At 37.2% G+C, this 19,774-nt stretch overlaps 1 protein-coding gene and 1 long non-coding RNA gene across 5 annotated transcripts in view; one reads left to right on the forward strand and one right to left on the reverse strand.

Annotated features, from left to right (window-relative positions):
• The window catches only part of LOC127429361 (G-protein coupled receptor 12-like), a 58,442-nt gene that overhangs the window by 8,410 nt on the left and 30,258 nt on the right, over nucleotides 1–19,774 (reverse strand). Inside the window, exon 1 of one of the 3 annotated variants that reach the window (XM_051678347.1) lies at nucleotides 91–272. The exons of the other annotated variants lie outside the window; for them this stretch is intronic. The gene's annotated coding sequence lies outside the window, so the exon portion shown is untranslated. Of the gene's footprint in view, nucleotides 1–90; nucleotides 273–19,774 lie in introns of those variants that run through there. 3 annotated transcript variants of the gene reach the window in all.
• Nucleotides 3,224–15,869, forward strand: LOC127429380 (uncharacterized). 2 transcript variants are annotated; one of them, XR_007895269.1, is made up of 5 exons: nucleotides 3,224–3,400; nucleotides 5,388–5,496; nucleotides 9,633–9,724; nucleotides 12,567–12,623; nucleotides 12,927–15,869. It is a non-coding gene; the product is annotated as an uncharacterized LOC127429380 (long non-coding RNA). The 2 variants fall into 2 exon arrangements; XR_007895268.1 differs by lacking the exon at nucleotides 5,388–5,496.

Raw genomic sequence — 19,774 nt, forward strand, 5'->3', positions numbered from 1 at the left:
TTTGTGACACCATTACTGTTAATAATAGATCAATGTTTAGAAATTGTAAAAAAAATAAAATAATAATAATTAAAAAAAATTGGCACCGACCACAGAACAGGCGCGTGTCTTCATCCCTCTTCCATTAAGTGAGGATGAAGAATTAATGATGATCCTCAGAAAGGCATCCCGAGCCAGGGCGCATCTTTTAGGTGTAAAGATGGAGACGTGACTAGAACAAACTATACCGGCGTGGTTCTGTTTTTTTTATTATTTGCTCTCACGCATCTTCGTTCTCCCGTGTATTGGTATCAAGATTTATTACCTGGGGATCGTTCAGCCTTGGGTTGTCATTAACGTGTTGGCAGTTCACAGACAGCGGCACCTGCTTGTTTGCATCTGATTGGTCGTTGAGATGACTCGTACAACTGACGTCAAGCACTCGGTCTGTGGAGCTGTGATTCAGAGTCTGTGGTTTAGAAAAATGCAGCCTGTCAGATATGGCGGGAACTCCGTGCCAAAACACAGGCATCCCACAGACCGACCGTATGGCTTGTGCTGACCCACGTGACGACCTCGCGTGACGTCAACTTCTTGAAATTAGCTGGTTTTTAACTTGGTAAGCTGGAAAGTTTAAAGACTATTAATGGACAATACAGGCACTAGATGTAGATATTTTATACTTAAAACAATATTCAGTCATTTTTCCTGTGTCCTACTGTACTTCCCTCTATCAGCATTTAGAGGAAGGTGTTGTAGGCTATTCTAAGTCATTCTGAGGGATGAACTGATATACTGAGCTATAAAAAGCTACCACCTATAGGTCATGACATTCTCTGATCATTTTGATTGAAACTTACATAACACATTCCATGACAAAAGGTTCAGTTTTCAAAGAAACCTGCATGTGTGTGTGTGTGTTACATAAAGAGAGCAAAAATACATCTGTCTTAATTCATGGTTTTTTTTTTTTTCCATACAATTATCAGTTTTACTTTTTATATGGTTAATTCTCATACTGTTTAATTTTATGTTGTGTACTATATTGTCTCCACAAGTTAGAGATAGAGTTTCAGTTTCAAGGTCTTCAGTGTCATGGGATGATGTTCTGAAGAAGTAATTGTCCATTGACTTTGCTTGATTTAATAACATTTGTTGAATTTCTGCTGGTCAGACGAAGTCAGACTGTTATTTAAGATGCAATTAAGATTATTCAGTAAACTCATTTTTACAATCAATGCGTTTCCTTCCGTCTGCTATATTCCCCAGCTGGTAGAAGAGCGAGTTAACATAACAAGCTGTTGATGTTGACTGGTTTTGAATATCAGACAGAACTCAGATATATGGATATTTCTGACGGGGAGAGAGAGGTCTTTTTTTATTATTATATTGTTTCCTTTAATAAATTACATAGAAGGCATTTACATAAATTGCATAGAAGACAATTTTATTTCCCATGTGAATACACCAAAGCAGCCATCCCACTCGTTATTTGCGCCGATTTAGATAAATACATTTGAAAAGCTAGAACCACATTACATCTTCTTGGAAAAAAAGGAAAAAAAAAAAAGAAGAAAAAAGCTCCAATGCATTGGTACGCATATATTCTTGCATATACAAATTTGTATTCCAATAATCATATAAAATAACATTTCTTTAAAACATCAGCAATGTACACATGCAGTATATACATAGATCAATCAGTCCTTTCAAATAGCAGTGAACAATAAATATACAACACACATCAAAACAACCCAATTAGACATTCTTACCCAAATTACTCAAATAATTCTCGAAGAGTCTCACATTATCCCATATTCATTTAATCTACCCTTTAAACTATATGCAACGTTCTCAATTTTAACATGATTAACAGCTTCCATAACCCATTCTTTAAAAGAAGGCATATCCTAATCTACACACTTTTTCAATATAATTTTTTTATTGATTATGCAAATAATTACAAATAAATACTTATGATGTGCAGTACATTTATAATTTGAAAGATCACCAAGTATACATGCTTTTTCTGTTAATGGCAGATTTATTTCTAAATAATTGAGTACAGTCTGGGTTGTGTTTATCCAAAACTGTTGTACTAACTTGCACTTCCAGAGTAAGTGCAGTAGATTTCCTTCCTCCTTTTAACATTTATTAGATAAACCATTATCATGTCTTCCCATCTTCAACAATTTAGCTGGTGTACAATAAAGACGATTTAGAATCTTAAATTTCAGTAGTTTATTGTTTACCGTTCTGAACGGGTAACTCGCATTTCAGCATATTGATTTTAAATTGAATTCACTGTAGCTCAGATGCCCATTGTTTTGCACAATTATCAAATTCAATATATGCTTCTTTATTTAATAAATCACAGAATATGTGCCTTTTATTAATACCATTATCATCATCATAAGTAAAAGTCAATTCACTGCCATACGCAAATTCAAAACAAAAATTTGGGCAACGATCTCTCCTCTACTAATTGTTGAAATGGAATCATTTATATTAAATATTATCACTAACCACATCTTTTATACAAGCAATACCAACTTGTTTCCATTTACCCCAATTTAATGTTTAGATTTTACAGAAAATGATAGATTTATCCATAATGGTTGATTTATGTTTAACAATGGTTTAAATGCATGTGACCAATGGTATGCCTGTATAATATTAATGAGGTTCCTACTGGTGATTCTAAGACTGATTTCGAGCATAGCTTGGTATAAAGAAGGTATAAAGATACCCAAATTGTTCATCGTGTCATTGTTCAGTCCTTTACTCATAATAAATCTCCAGGGCCAGATGATTACACAGTTGAATTTTATCAGACATTTGACACAATTATTGCTCCTATATTATTAGAAACTTATAATGATGTTTGGAATTCTAAACTCTCTCTCATTTCTCTTAGAGTCTCACTAATAACATTTATTTACAAGAAAGGTAAGGACCCCCAACATTGTGGGAATTATAGACCAATTAGTTAGTGGCGGCTGGTCAATAGGGGGCGCTGTGGCACCGCCCCCTTCAAGTTATCCAGAGAAGAAGGCTACTTAAACGTGTTAAACTACATAAGTTAATTATATATTGCAAAATAATTATGAAATAACATTTGGTCATACTATGCATGTGTTAGCATTTATTTAATATTTTTAATTTAATTTAATTTTTATCAAAAAATGTATTTGGTTCATTTCTGTGTGAATACAAAGGCTATACTTCCGGTGTGCAGGGCGCCGGCCAAATGAGTGTGTATGTAGGTCCTTAAACTTTTGGCAAGCAGGTGACCTGAGGCTACTCTCTGGCTGCTTCAGATTTACAAATTCAGCAGTCGTCAAGTGATCGAGGAAGAGCTTTCACCCGCGCTTTCTCCAGCTCGTGTTATGGTAAACGGAGTTGACTAGCTGGATGCGGTGTAAGTAATGCCTTTATTGTTTTCCCTGTATGCTATATCAAAGTCCTGGCACCGAAGCGTTGTGGGTACGAGACTTAAAACATCTTTCTGAAAAATGCAAACGTCATGAAAGTAGCCGCAGCCATCTAGACAATGCTACGAGGCTACAGTTTTTTGGGAAGCTTAGCATTGCTGAACAGTTAGATGAAGGCTACAGGATGGGCATTAGAAGGCACAATGAAGAGGTGACAAAAAATCGACACATCGATCTACATCCTGTTTATAAGTCAAATAAATAGGCTACAGAATATACAGGAAAAGAAGCCTACTATGAACTACAAAGACTTTGCAGAACATACAGACACAGTATGGTGCCTTGATCTCAACTCAGAGGAAAAATAAAAATGGTTATTCTAACTTAAGATATAAAGTAACTGCGAAATATAGTCGATACATAAGCCAATATATATCTCACACATTATATCTCGCAGTTTCTACTTTATATCTTGCTTCCGTAGTGGTGTTAAATGTAGACGTGTGTAGGCCTACATGTGTTTAAGAGGCTTAAACCTAGTATGGTAGTGCTAATCCAGATGTTTTAGCAACATAAAAACTTCTGGTTCCGTATGGAATGATGAGACAGAGCTGACCATGGTCCTGATGTTGTTTATGGAGTTGACAGCAGATGGCAGCACACTCAACCACATAGAGCAGTCACTCTGTTTTGGGGATGGTGAATCGGCAAATGTTGGCTTTGTGACTTTATTTATTTATTTATTTATTTTCTTCACTTCAGTAAGTATTTCTCTGGATAGATTTATTTTTGAAAGTCACAGTTAATCGAACACATGTTGGCTTCTAACTTTCGTTTAACATCTGCCTTCATTTTATGGGTGATTTCTACAATTTTGTGACTTAAGTGCCTGTACAAGTTATGGTATTTATAATGTTTAATTTCAACCGATTACAAATTTAATAGGCGTTTAAAGAATAAAGACTATTTGTGATATTACGCTGCTCTGTTTTCTAATTCCGTGTTGATAGTCATTTTTGGTCAGGCATAACATGTCCACCCTGTTATGGCAAGGTATAGGAAAATGTAATGTAGGCTACATTTAAAATTTAAATACATTTATACTAACATAAATAAGATTATCACTGAGTTTACAAATATGTTAGCTGCACTGTAAAAAAAATAAAATAATAATAATAATAATAATAATAAATAATAGTAATAATTTTACAGGATTTTTTTTTTTTTTTTTTTTACAGATCTACCCCCCCATAAAACAATGAAATGCCTGTTGTTTACAGATATTTGCCGTAATTTAAAGTTTTACCCTTTAAAATGACAGGTAATTAACCATAATTTGTGATTACATCAGTATTATGTTTTTTAATGGCAGTTTATAGTACATTTACAGATTCAAAAATGTAATTTTACATAAAATGTGAAGTAATATTTTATAGATTTTTCCTGTTCGTGATAACAAAGAAATGAATGAAAAATTACAGAAACTTGACTTTATGGATTTATGTAATTTGTGGAGGGGTACTAGTTGTCATTGTACCCTGTAAAAAAAAAATAGCACTTTGTTTTTTCATAATTGGTTTTCTTAAAGGTGCAATATGTAACAATTTTCATGTAATATTCGCCTTTTTTTTTTTTTTTTTTTGCCAATGTGTGTATGGCTTGTAATGCAACTTAAAAAATGAGCCCTTCCTAGGTTGCCTATTAAAGCCTGTCGACTGATTTTCATGCAAAGGGAGCGGGTCACTTTTGCCAGGAAAATCCAAAGGATGTGACGTTTATGCGCGCTCCCGAGAGCCTTGCCTCAGTAATAGCTTATCTTCCGCTATTCAACAGCGGCAACAAAATGCAACGCTAGGTAACGTTATCTTAGAGATGGAATCCAGCAAACGTCTGGCTCCCAGCACAACACTGACTCCTACACAAACTCTGAGTAAGCCAAAACATTTATCTACTGAATCCCGTCTGGCTAAGCAGGAACGTGATCGTGGCTGAGCGAAAACTAGAGCGAACATCGGCAGGGCAACCTTCGTTCGGTTTTGGGGATCAAAACCAACCCTGAATTGGCATTCTTCTTATTGGACAGGTAAGCTTAAATAACTGCAAAGCATGTGAAATATAGTGCCATAAGGATTGATGTGTGTAATTTTAGCTAACTTCATCTTGCCTGCTGGTTTCTTGATTGTAGTACAACATATGACATACAAAACATACAATAGTGCATCATAACTGCACTGCAACAGTAAACTGTCTGGTATAGTTCGGTAGTATGTAGCTGTATGTGTGTATCAGTATGCTATGTTAGCTGATAAGTAATTTTAATTTAGTCTCAAAGTTTGTAGTAAAACAATCATAACTGTATAATTTTAATTATGCTACCTCATCTATTAGCATGATGCCGGTGAATCACATTCTCTTTGTACTTTACATCATTGTTTTGGCCGATGCTCGCTCGCGTCCCTATGGAGTGTGTGCACGAGCACGAGCAACAGGTGGATGGCTGCAGTTCACTTAACAGCCACAGGTGTCATTAATAACAAGGGTTTCTGAATCTTACATACTGCACCTTTAAATGCTTGAATTATTTAATACAGTGACAAATTGTGAGAATTACCACATACAAGGTTGTGACAGTGCTTTGAATCAAAGGCTAATTCACAAATTTTGCTCTGTAAATCTGCTTTGTAAAGGCCACAGATTGATGAGATAGTAATTAAGGTCATTTCATTTGATGTGCTGCATATATTTTGTGCATGCTATAGGCTCTGTATTGATAAATATGGGATGTTCCCTGGTTTCTGTGTGCTAGATATTGATTATTATGGGAGATCTTATGGTTGTTATGGGCTCTGCACTGTAATTATGGTCTGTCCTGTGATTGCTACGGGCAAGGTATTGCTTATTATGGTCTGCTCCCGATTGCCATAAACCTACAAACCACTTACAAACACCTTAGCAACCACTTGAAATCACAGAGCAACCACCAAGTAACACTAAATGAAACCACTAAATGCATAGCAATCACCTTGTAACAGTTTAGCAACCACTTCTACTTATAGAAAGCTTAAAATATTTAATCGTGTCAACCAGCCCATTACACTATATAGTGAAGTGTGGGGTCCATTAAGTCATCATAGTTATACCCTTTGGGACAAACACTCAACAGAATCTTTACATGCAGAATTTTGCAGATACATTTTACACTTACACAGAAAAACACCAACAAATGCATGTGGAGAAGAATTAGGCAGATACCCAATCAACATTCAAACGAGAGCACTCAAATTTTTTAATCACCTTAAATCCAGCCCCCTAGACACCCTCCATTCCAAAGCCCTCCAAACCCAAGAGCTGAGCCCAGAAAAGAGCCCCTATGTCAGTTGGTCCTGAGACTAAATGCCCCCATCAGACACACTATGACCAGTCTCACAACAACACTGCTTTCCAAACCCCAATCAGAGTAAACCAAATTATAATGCAATGTAAAGAAACCTATTTGGAACATTGGAAAGAAGAAACTAAAAGCCAAAGAAGATTAGAATGTTATCTGGCCCTAAAAAGAGATTATGAATTGTCAGAATATATCTCTACTGTCAGAGTTAAAAAGCAGAGACAGATCCTAACTAAGTATAGGCTCAGTGACCACAAATTGGCAGTCGAAAAAGGAATACACAAAAAATCATGGCAACCAAAAGAAAACAGAATATGTGGTCACTCTTCGACAGCATGCAAGCATATGATATACTGTACATACATAATCAATATATATCTATCTTAATGTTATATTAAGGTTTATATTACTGTTATTGTGTACTGTCCAAATATTTGGACAACATATTATTGTGAAGCTTTGGCGACATTGTTTCTCCAAACTTTCATGCCAATAAAGCCCCATTGAATTGAATTGAACTATACTGCAGCAGCATCCATCAGCATTGTTGATTAGCAATCACCCGCATTCTTCAGGAAATGCATATTTCGACATTGAAGCAAACATTAAAATTAATAGTCAGATTATAGTTTACCCTTGCCTATTTCCTTGGGTTCCTTTATAGTCAAACACATACAAAAGAAATGCTTGGAATCACCACAGGCCTATTTCACTTTTGGGCATCAAAAATACAAAAACTGTCCAGGAATCTAAGTTGTTTTCACCAGGTCTGTTTTAAACAATATCTGTTCTAACCAGTAGTATCCTAATATGGCATGATATATAAACTCAGCAAAAAAAGAAACGTCCTCTCAATTTCTACTGCTTTTATTTCCAGCAAACTTAACATGTGTAAATATTTGTATGAACATAAAAAGATTCAACAACTAAGACATAAACTGAACAAGTTTCACAGACATGCAACTAACAGAAATGGAATAATGTGTCCCTGAACAAAGGGGGGGATCAAATTCAAAAGTAACAGTCAGTATCTGGTGTGGCCACCAGCTGCATTAAGTACTGCAGTGCATCTCCTCCTCATGGACTGCACCAGATTTGCCAGTTCTTGCTGTGAGATGTTACCCCACTCTTCCACCAAGGCACTTGCAAGTTCCCAGACATTTCTGGGGGGAATGGCCCTAGCCCTCACCCTCCGATCCAACAGGTCCCAGATGTGCTTAATGGGATTGAGATCTGAGCTCTTCGCTGGCAATGGCAGAACACTAACATTCCTGTCTTGCAGGAAATCATGCACAGAACGAGCAGTATGGCTGGTGGCGTTGTCATGCTGGAGGGTCATGTCAGGATGAGCCTGCAGGAAGGGTACCACATGAGGGAGGAGGATGTCTTCCCTGTAACGCACAGCGTTGAGATTGCCTGCAATGACAACAAGCTCAGTCCGATGATGCTGTGACACACCGCCCCAGACCATGACGGACCCTCCACCTCCAAATCGATCCCGCTCCAGAGTACAGGCCTCGGTGTAACGCTCATTCCTTCGACGATAAATGCGAGTCTGACCATCACCCCTGGTGAGACAAAATCGCGACACGTCAGTGTCACTTTTTGCCAGTCCTGTCTGGTCCAGCGAAGGTGGGTTTGTGCCCATAGGTGACGTTGTTGCCGGTGATGTCTGGTAAGGACCTGCCTTACAACAGGCCTACAAGCCCTCAGTTCAGCCTCTCTCAGCCTATTGCGGACAGTCTGAGCACTGATGGAAGGATTGTGCGTTCCTGGTGTAACACGGGCAGTTGTTGTTACAATCCTGTACCTGTCCCGCAGGTGTGATATTCGGATATACCGATCCTGTGCAGATGTTGTTACACGTGGTCTGCCACTGCGAGGACGATCAGCTGTCCTTCCTGTCTCCCTGTAGCGCTGTCTTAGGCAGATTTGGCAGATTCTTGTAAACTTAGCTACTGGCTGAGACAAACCAGCCTCTCCTCTCTACCAGCGGTACATGCAGGCAATGAAACACATCAGCAGCAGAGGGAGGAGAACAGGAGGAATGAATGATACTGACTGTTGTCTGTGTTCTTCATTCTTTCTAAACTTCACTCAGTATTTTGATGTCAGGAATATTATTTTATTGACATTTTAGATTTGTTTCCAGTGAGATATTGAGTTTATATAGTGACTTTGCTGTTGTAAACATTACTGTTGCTGCACTAGAAGCAACATTTAGTTATATTTAAAATATATAAACAAATTCTAATCCTGTTCTGAAATTATTATTTTTGAAATTAAAATATATTTTCATTTAGTAATGAAAAAGAACCGATAAGAGCATCGATAAAGAACCGAACTGATAAGGAGTATTGATAAAATCCTTACGATACCCATCCTGCTGCAACTTTATAGCTGATGGTCAACCAAGATTAATTAAAGGAAAACTAAATGGCTAAAGCTAACTGATCTATAAATGCAGTGCAGTAATGTAGCTAATGTTAAGTGCATCATTACATTATCATGCAAAAACACCCTTGTTCTCACTGATTTTCTGCTTTCAAGCTAATGTTAAATTTTAGACACTACAGTTAAGCTAATGAAATACATTAGTGGCCAAACTTCAAGTTTGGATGGTGGACTTGTATGCTTGTTTTAATTACAGATTCCCATAGATTTATAGTGTTTTGCATCTTAGGGTGACCTTGGTTCTATCTGTAATGTGTGATAAGAAAAAAAGCAACTTTCAAATTAGAAATGAACATTTCTGTCTCTCATGTATGTTTGTCTGGAAAAGGCCAAAAGGTTTGCATGGATTGTCTAAACAAATGCCTGTTTCTCCATAGGTGGATAATCGGGGGTATTTAAGGAGGCCCCAACAGCCAGGTGAGAGTGAACAGGCAGTTTGAAGTCATCTGACAACAGTTTCTCACGCACAGTATGTATTGCCCACACTGAATGTATGCTAAGATGATTTTCACATTTGTTGCATTTGCCCTATTATCAATCCTAAGTAGAACAGCTGTTTACTGCCATAAAAGCTGTTTATCTGTTGTAAAATCTAACTTGGAGGAAGGCTGGATAGCTTATAGACAATTAGGAACCATATTGTAAATATAGACCTTAATCTACGTCACCTAGAAGTCCAATCCTTTGTCACAACAACAGTGTTGGTATAACTAAGAGATTATCAGAAGAAAAAAAAATGTAAATGCATAGCTTTTCATTACTTTGCCCTGGTCACACCTGAACCGAGGCACACCAGAGCAAGATTCTTTCGTGTGTCCTTGCGATGGCAGTACTAGAAGCTAGTCAGCTTGCCAACCTAATTCCTAACTACTTTCCTTAAAGGATAATTCCTGTATTTTTAAACCTGGGCCCTATTTTCCCATGTTTTTGGGTTGAAATGATTAATTGGGACAAAAATGTTTGGAATCGGTTCAATATTGAGCGAGAACACTATAACCATGAAACGGCTGCAATGTAATCATGCGGGGCACGTGTACATATACTCAGAGTACGTCCACTAAATGTGCTTGTTTTTGGCACTGATGGGCTCAGTGATTCTTGATTATTGTTATTATAAATGTCTGACAACATTATGGAAAGAATCCCTACAGAGATAGACGTGTGTCTAACATGTAACAGAAGTATTTCTCAAGGAGAAGTCTCGCTCTGAAATCTCACGGGAGGTGAGCTGTTGCAGGAAGACAACAGTGTAAATGAGATCCGTCTGGGGAAGAGTGGAGTAACGTTATAGAGTTGGAGTACAGGAAGCGTAGTTTACTATTATCTAAAAGATTAAAAAAACAAACAATGATTCAAGTTTGCACAATTCCGAATTGTGGCAACAAAATGAAGTGCATCACAGGAAAAGCTTTCACAGACTTTGGGGGACAGGGACACGCTGAAGTTGTGGCTAGTTGTGCTGCAAATGGATGAAAACACTCCTGTCTGTACACTGCACCTTGCAGACCATCGTGTTTGCAGTGACCGATTTCACCGGGATGACAACTGCTAGTCAAACAGAAGAAGAAATCCTACACCAAAGCACTTTTACCTGACAAAAAAGATAGAACTGCTGCAGACAGAGTGGGGGCTAAAGTTATTTTGTTGACCTGGCATCAGTACACACGAAAGCATGGCAGGATAACGGCAAAAACAATAATTCATGAATCCAGTAGTATGTACACATGCCCCGCATGATTACATTGCAGCCGTTTCGCATTTGCTGGTTACAATGTTCTCGCAAAATATTGGATCGATTGCAAACATTTTGGTCCCAATTAATCATTTCGACCCAAAAACATGGGAAAATAGGGCCCAGGTTTACAAATACCAGAATTATCCCTTAACCTCAATGGAAAATGTCATGAAGTCATGGAAAGATAGAAAGGAGAATTCATAAGGAGTTAAGAAAATATAACCTTGGTGCTAAGACAGTCCAACTGAACTTGCACTAGGTCACATAAAGGTTTGTCATTGTCTTACAAAGTTTTATGGGGTTGGCAACTTTATGGTGCATTACTGCCGTCTTCTGGACTAGAGTGCTGGTTGGGATATATATTACCTACATAACCTAATTATTAATATTTGTTATTAAAAAAAAAATGGATATAACACATTCGGTAAAAGTTAAATACAGTATGAGCTTAAAGGAGCAATTAGCAATTTTTAGATAACATATAACAAATTTTTTTTATATTTTCTCCAATATGTTGACATGGGGATTCAAAGTGTTTTTTATTCTATTTATTCTACTCTTATTTAATTTTATTCTTCGTTTCGTTCTAGTATGTTAGTATACATTTTACTAGAAGCCAGCTGAATGCAGGGGCTGAAAGCTCATTGCATTATAAACATATGAAGAGATAATTTACAAAAAAGAGATGACACAATTGTTATCAATTGATATTTCTAATAATGTGTTAAGGGTTTCTCCTAGATTTTTTTTTTCAGCAGTGGTGTCCACGAGCATGCGACGCCGGCCCGTATTCACGTGCTTCGGAATAGCTTAAAATTAATAAAGTGACCTCATGATCATCATAGTTAGGATTATTCATGTTTGCCTTTTCTGTCTTAATTTACTTAATTTAGAGCTTTTGGCATTTAACTGTAGAAATTTATATCAAAGAATGAAATGACACACAACATGATTTACACCATTTATTTAAAATGAAGTAAAATGTTAATAATGGCTTCTGCACCGATTTTCTCAAGCTAAAACTTGGTGACATAGGCTACATCCTGCCTGTGAGCATTTTATTTTTCTGGGCATTTGGTAGAAGAGCTCCAGGGCTCTTCTATAGGGGAATTGGGTGGTGGGGGGTCCATTGATGCTCACACATATGCAAGTGGCCAGATGCTCTCCCTTTAGCCTGTGAAAATTGAAATATAATTTAACAATTAAGATGTATGTGTACAGGACAAAGTTGTGCACCAGTTTAGTCTAAGCTTGTACCTGACGTTCCAAACACTGGACAAGTAGGTAGTAATATGATGCCGCTAAGTCAAGTAAATAACGTTGCTTCCTGTAAAAATAGCTAATGTTACATAGCAGCCAAAAACGTAACGTTACTTTTAGCCTTTCTTGCTCAGCTTCCAGACCGTAGTCGGAAGCACAGAGGAGATGTTTGCTAGGGCTAACCCCCTTCACTTTTCAACCCTCATTAGAACTGAATTTCTTGTTGAGGTTTTGCATTGTGTCTGTGGAACATATGCTGGTGTGTGTGAATGGAATAAAGAGTATTTCAAATTATTTATTTATTTTGTGATTTCAGGTCATGTGGAAAGACTGTGCGTGTGGAGATCTATAGCAGATGACCATGGCAATCCAGGTGTGGAAAGAGTGGACTGTTTTTAATCTGAAATTAGCATAGTCAAAGTTGGACAAGTCTTCTGACACCATACGATCACTCTGAGAGTGGCAAAAAATTTAATTTGATCTATGCTGTATATCCTTTATCCAATAAAATCCATTATTATTTATCCATTTGATATTGTGGGGCCACTGTGGCTGCGCGAGGTTTGGTATTGCAACAGTGAGACCTCCATCTTGCGAGGTTTGGTTATAAGGAAGTAAATTCAATGCAGATTTTCATGAATTAGTGGATCAAAATTATTATTTTTTCTACTCGCAGATCAATCGCATGGTGTCAGAAGACTTGGATTATACTACACGAGCCGTATGGAGTCATTTTATGGACATTTGTTGTCCTTTTTGAAGCCGAAGGCTGGACTCCATTTACTGAAGTTGTTTGGAAGAAAGCTCCCCTGGCAGTAATTTTTGGGTGAACTATTCCTTTAATCACAGTAAGAGCCCCTGTCACTTCCTGATAGTAACATTTTATCTTGTGACTGAATGCAAAGATTGCTGAAATCGCACCGTCTGATCACATCTTCATTACCTTGTCTTCAGGCTTTTTTATCTGCAACCTGTTCTCATTGCTGGGCACAGCCTCATACCTTTGGTTTATTAACATCAGGACTTGGCCACTTCCCTTGAAGTGATATTGAACTTTATTGAAGGTTGGGTTGTGGAGTGTAGTGGCCATGACATAAGTCTAAATATTGCTGATCGTCTTCATCAGCTGCTCCTGTACTTCACAATTGTGGAACAGAGTATAGCCTCCCAATACACATTCATTGCATTGGGGAAAAGGTTTCAAAATGACTCTTATTGCACATAAACAGACAAAAGGCAGATTCTGCTAGTATAAGTTAATAAGACTCTTATAATCATGTCAAATTAGGCCACCTTTTGAATTGTGACATGCCCCCTGCTAGAGCAAAGACATTACTGACTCAGTACGTAGACGGTAAAAAGGAAATGGTAGGCTAATCTTACCATTTATAGGTGAAAAAAGAACAGAACAGAATCCACTCAGTCTGAGTGGATTTTAACAGAATCCACTTGGTTTCTATTTCCAGTTTTGCCATGCATTGAATGTGTATGAAGGGTTATTCAACGATACCTACTTGTGGAGCATAGGAGCAGCTGCTGGAGAAGATCAATAAATTAGACTTACATTAAAGGATAAAGCCGGTGAAATTTTTTATTTTATTTATTGTAAAAATGGCCAGTGAAAAGAACAAAAACTGCATTGCTTTTCTGTTACTAACAACTATGGTCCATCTCGCCACCACCAGAAATACTTAATATCCAGTGGCGGGCCGTGCAATTAAAGTCTAGGCCTTCAGTGTGATTCATGCCATTAAGAAAACACAGTTTCACAATGAATAAGACACCCTATGACTTTGGGCATCATACATTATGTCGCAGCTAACTAGTAATACCAATTGACATTTTAAAAACACGCATGAAAGCCAGAATTTGAAACGACACTTAATGATCAAGCAAGCTTAATTTTAACTGCAGCATGACTGTTTTGAGAAATGAACGTCTCCCGGACAGACATTCAAAATCATAATTTTTCATATGAATCGACCAAGGAGGTCTATAATACCTGGAAAAATCTATCTAATAAAATTTGTGATTTAAATGTTGCTTGCAATAAATTTCGTTTCGTCAGGGTACATGGTTATGCTGCGTTCCATTCAAGTTGGATGTGGGATATTCATACTTCATATCTCCAACCATAAATGCATTCTGTTCTCCGATATTCGGAACTGCAATGCTCCCGTTAGCTTAGCAAGGGTTTGACTCTCATTAGAGATGTCTCCTAGCAACCCAACTGATAAACAATTCAGGTGTACGATTATCAAAAGAGATTATAATGTTTTATACACCTGTTTCTGCAAGCGTTTGTTAAACAAGCTTTAATATCAACAAACTCATTTATCGATATTACTTAATAAAGTGAATGTTTATCACTTACGTTGTATATCTCCCTGAGTTGCGACATGTTTATGTGACATCATGCCCCTGCATCTCGGCGAAATCGGAGTTGATAATTTCTGCACGAGCCTACAAGTTGTAATTCTGACTTAAAGATGCATTCCATTGCACTTTTCCTAGTAGAAAGTTGTAATATCTGACTACTTTTCAAAACTTGATCCGACACTGAATGCTCCAGCAGCCTAATTTACACTTAGAAAACTCCTGATGTTGCTATAACAATGCAAAAAGCACTTACCAATTTGCTTGAAGTGAAAATCAGTCTTCCTTTCCCGATTAATAAATTAAGCAATCACACGATCATGCAAAACATCTCGTGTTTTTAAATCCGTAAGGATCTCTTTCTCAGTGGCGATGTGGCAGTGACAGTCGACTCGTCAGCAAGATCTCGCGCTTGCTTTCAAATTACATCACTTAAAGCGTGATTGCATCGCTCAAGGCCAGCTAGAAGGCCTCGACCAGGACATATCCTAAAGATCACACCCACCAAGAACAAATAAATCAATCTGATTGGCTCATGAATCTGACAATCTGATTTTAGTTGCCCATTCATTTGCACTGTTGAGGGATTCTGTAGAAATTCTGAAGGCCTGACGGGGTGGAGCTCAGACTCATGCGCTGCTTCGGCTAAAGAGCTCGGCTTTGGGCTTGCAATTTGTGAAACAGTTGTCACACTTTGCTTGTAAGCATCAAGGAATAAATTCTGACTGGATAAACTTTTCGTTTTTCTCTATTTGTTTGTAGATTAGTTAAGAGTGGAAAGCAATTAAAAATACATAGGCAAAAAGGTGATTGAGAATGAAAGGATGAAAAATATTTATTTATTTGGCATGTTAGGCCAGCAGTGAAGGCTTTGCTGGCCCTGAGAAATCGCCACTGTTCATATCATGTAACTGATTGAACACCATGGTATTCTAAAATTAAAACAAGTCACAAACTTGCAATTTTTCTTTGGTTTGCATAATTTATCGTTACAATGACAATTCATTAATTTGTTTCCCATAAAAGTGTAATGATGAATTATGCTGATCAAAGAAAAAATATAGGTCTGTGACTTGTTTTCACAGGTTTTTGAAATACAGTTGAGTTCAATTAGTTACATAATATAAGGTGTTTCTGATGGTGGCTATATGGGCCATAGCTGAAATGCACTGTAGATTTTGCTCTTTTCAAAGGTCATAGTGACAATAAGTGTAAATGTACAAACCCCATTTCCAGAAAAGTTGGGATAAATTGTAAAATGCAATAAAAACAAGAATCTGTGATTTGTTCATTCTCTTGAACCTTTATTTAACTGACAAAAGTACAAAGAAAAAATTTCCAATGTTTTCACTGACCAACTTGTATTTTGTATATATATATATATATATATATATATATATGTATGTATGTATATATGTATGTATGTGATGCCTGCAACACACTCAAAAAAATGTTTGGACAGAGGCATGTTTACCACTGTGTTACATCACCTTTCCTTTTAATTACACTTTTTAATCGTTTGGGAACTGAGGATACTAATTGTTGCAGTTTTGCAAGTAGAATTTTTGCCCATTCTTGCTTGATACAAGACTTCAGCTGCTCAACAGTCTGTGGTCGTTGTTGTCTGATTCTCCTCTTCATGATGCGACATACATTTTCAGTAGGAGACAGATCTGGACTGCAGGCAGGCCAGTCAAGCACACGCACTCTGTGTCTACAAAGCCACGCTGTTGTAGCACGTGCAGAATGAGGCCTGGCATTATCTTGCTGTAATAACCATTGACTTCCTAGAAAAAGACATCGTCTTGATGGCAGCATATATCTCTCTAAAATCCCAATATACGCATCCGCGCCAATGGTACCTTCACACATATGCAAGTCACTCATGCCATGGGCACTGATGCACCTCTATACCATGACAGATGTTGGCTTTTGCACCTCTTGCTGATAAAAGTCAGGTTGGTCCCTTTCGTCTTTGGCACGGAGAACTCGAAATCCGTTTTTCCCAAAAACAAGCTGAAATGTGGACTCATCTGGTTTCCAGCTTTGCCCTACACAGACTGAGATTTCTCTGGATTCGCTGAATCTTTTCAGAATATTATGTACGGAAGATGGTGAAAGACCTAAATTCTTTGTAATCTTGCATTGAGAAATGTTATTTTTTCACTGTTTGACAATTCTCTCACAAAGTTTGGCACAAAGAGGTTAGCCATTTATTGGTTAGCCTTTGGTGGATGCTCCTTTTATACCCAATCATGACACCCTTCACCTGCTTATTGTGGAATTTTTCAAAACGGTGTAACTCAAATATTCTATAAACTTTTCAGTCTTATTTTGCCCCTGTCCCAACTTTTTTTGAGTGTGTTGCAGGCATCAAATTAAAAATGTATATTTACAGAATACAACTAAGTTGGTCAGTGAAAACATTGGAAATCTTTTCTTTGTACTTTTGTCAGTGAAAAGTACAAAGAATTAACAAATCACAGATTCTTGTTTTTATTGCATTTTACAAAATGTCCCAACTTTTCTGGAAATGGGGTTTGTACACTGGCCATATCCTTTAAAGTGCCTCACCACTATACCATGAAATAAATTAAAATAACACCCCCTAGGGTGGCCTGGGTAGCTCAGTGAGTAAAGAAGCTGACTACCACCCCTGGAGTCACGAGTTAGAATCCAGGGCGTGCTGAGTGACCCCAGCCAGGTCTCCTAAGCAGCCAAATTGGCCCGGTTGCTAGGGAGGGTAGAGACACATGGGGTAACCTCCTCGTGGTTGCTATAATGTGGTTCGCTCTCGGTGGGGCGTGTGGTGAGTTGTGCGTGGATGCCGTGAAGCCTCCACACGCACTATGTCTCCGTGGCCACGTGATAAGATTTGCATTGCATTGACGGTCTCATACGTGGAGGCAACTGAGATTCGTCCTCCGCCACCCAGATTGAAGCGAGTCACTATGCCACCACGAGGACTTAGAGCGCATTGGGTATTGGGCATTCCAAATTGGGGAGAAAAAGGGAGAAAAAAATATATAAAAAAATAACACCCCCTGAGTTTAAACCCTCTGACATATGTGATGTGTGGTTAAGCATGTACTAAAATAATACAGAAAATGATTCTTTAAAGTAGTCAACTGTACTATAATTTTACTATTTAGATTTTATACACTTGTAAAACTTGCATTTAAATGTGTAAAGACTGTGGATTGCTGATGTAAATCCATTAATTGTTAGCTGAACACTGTAAATGTGAAGAGATTTGCTTTCAAAAGCAACTTGTGATGTACTTTGAGTTCTTGAGCATTTGGACATTTTCAAAACGAAAGCCGAATTGTGTAAATAGAGATTTGCAGTCAGTATGAATTACTTGGGGATGTATTTTGCTATAATTCTTGACATTTGTACATCTTCAAACCTTTATTTAAACATTGAATGTGTAAAAACTGGATAAATCCTTAAAATGTCTGATTGTGTAAATATACAGAAATTTATCTTTGAATGTAGCTAGTTATTAAAGGAATGGTTTGGTATTTTGAACTCTTGGCCAAATGACATGTTTTCGGTCATGATCGCTATTAGTAGAAACCAGAACTTCGCTAGCTCAGTGCTCCATCCGTCCGGTAACGCCGGGAAGTCCCCTCCTACTCTACTGCATGGGCATAGGTGTCTTTGAAAACAATGATTGTTGTTTTGCAAGACACAACGCTCGCAGTGTAGTCATACTGGTGTCAGTATGTTATCTTGAAGAAATTGTTTAAAAAAAAAAAAGCTGTCTGACTTGCTGTCAGCAGTTATTTTTGGATTCTTCTGGCTCTCGTGGTGCCTACACCAGCTGAGAAGGAAGTGCATCTTTGAGAAAAAAATGTCCTATCCAAATAGCACACAACTATTGACAGAAAGCTTGTTTCTAATTTTTGCAAATAACGTACTGACACCGGTATGATTATACTGTGAGCGTCATGTTTTGAAAAGCATTTATCATAGTTTTCAATGACTGTCTCATATGCTCATACAGTAGAGTATAAGGGGGCTTCCCGGTGTTACCGGATGGATGGAGTAGGGAGCTAGCGAAGTTCTGGTTTCTACTAATAGGGATCATGAAAACATGTAATTTGGGCCCAGGGTTCAAAATATTGAACTATTCCTTTAAGTATTTCTACTTATTTCCTGGTTTTTTCACATAAAAAAAAATAATTGAAACTAATATTTTGGCAGTAAAACACTTTATCGGGTAATCGTATAAAATAAACTACCTTTACAGAGATTGCCTTTTAATGTAGCTATTTTTCATGTGTTCCGACATACTAAGCTTGTTTTTCCACTGTCCAATGAAAATTTTTAACAATAAATATTTGTTCGCAATTCATTAAGATGACTGTTTAATACTATAAATTAAAAGTACAGTACATATTCTGTGTTTAAACATTGTTGTAGTTTTTTTACGTGGAGAAACAAAAATCGTACAGGAAATAACTGTAGGTAGACGGTGCAGTTGCATAAAGTAACTACTAAATACCCTTTATTTACAGAGATTGGCCTAAAAATGTAGCTATTTTTGATGTACTATGCTTGTTTTTCCACTGTCCAGTCAACTTTTTAAAATATAATCGTTCTGTAAAATGACTGATTAATACTGTAAATGTGTAGACATTTGTCTTTGGTTTTATGTACTTATTGCGTTTTTATACATTATTTCTTAGTTATTATACATGAAAAAATCTGTTTTAATGGGAAATTACTGTAGATAGACTGGGCAGTTTCATAAAGCAACCAATAAAAGCCCTAAATTTACAGAGATTAACCTGAAAGGTAGTTTGGTTTTAATGTATTTTGACATATCTGTTTTTTCACTGTTAAATGAACATTTATCGACAATAATATACTGTAATGTAATTCATTTTAATTGTAAAATCTGCTCTGTATTTTTACAGTTTATTGCATGTAATTTTGTGGTATGGTTATTTACTGTAATTTGACGGTATCCATCTGAAACTTTGCTGCCAGACTTTTTATAATTTTTTTTTACAGTGTGGATATCTTTTATGGACCTAATTTTACCCACTGAATGTATTGTCCACCCTGATGCAGCCGATGGACATCTGAAATTGTTGTCATATAGCTTGACCTGTATGATTTATAAAACCTTGAACATGT

The sequence above is a fragment of the Myxocyprinus asiaticus genome, chromosome 38 (assembly GCF_019703515.2).
Source record: "Myxocyprinus asiaticus isolate MX2 ecotype Aquarium Trade chromosome 38, UBuf_Myxa_2, whole genome shotgun sequence".
Taxonomy (NCBI): Eukaryota; Metazoa; Chordata; class Actinopteri; order Cypriniformes; family Catostomidae; genus Myxocyprinus; species Myxocyprinus asiaticus.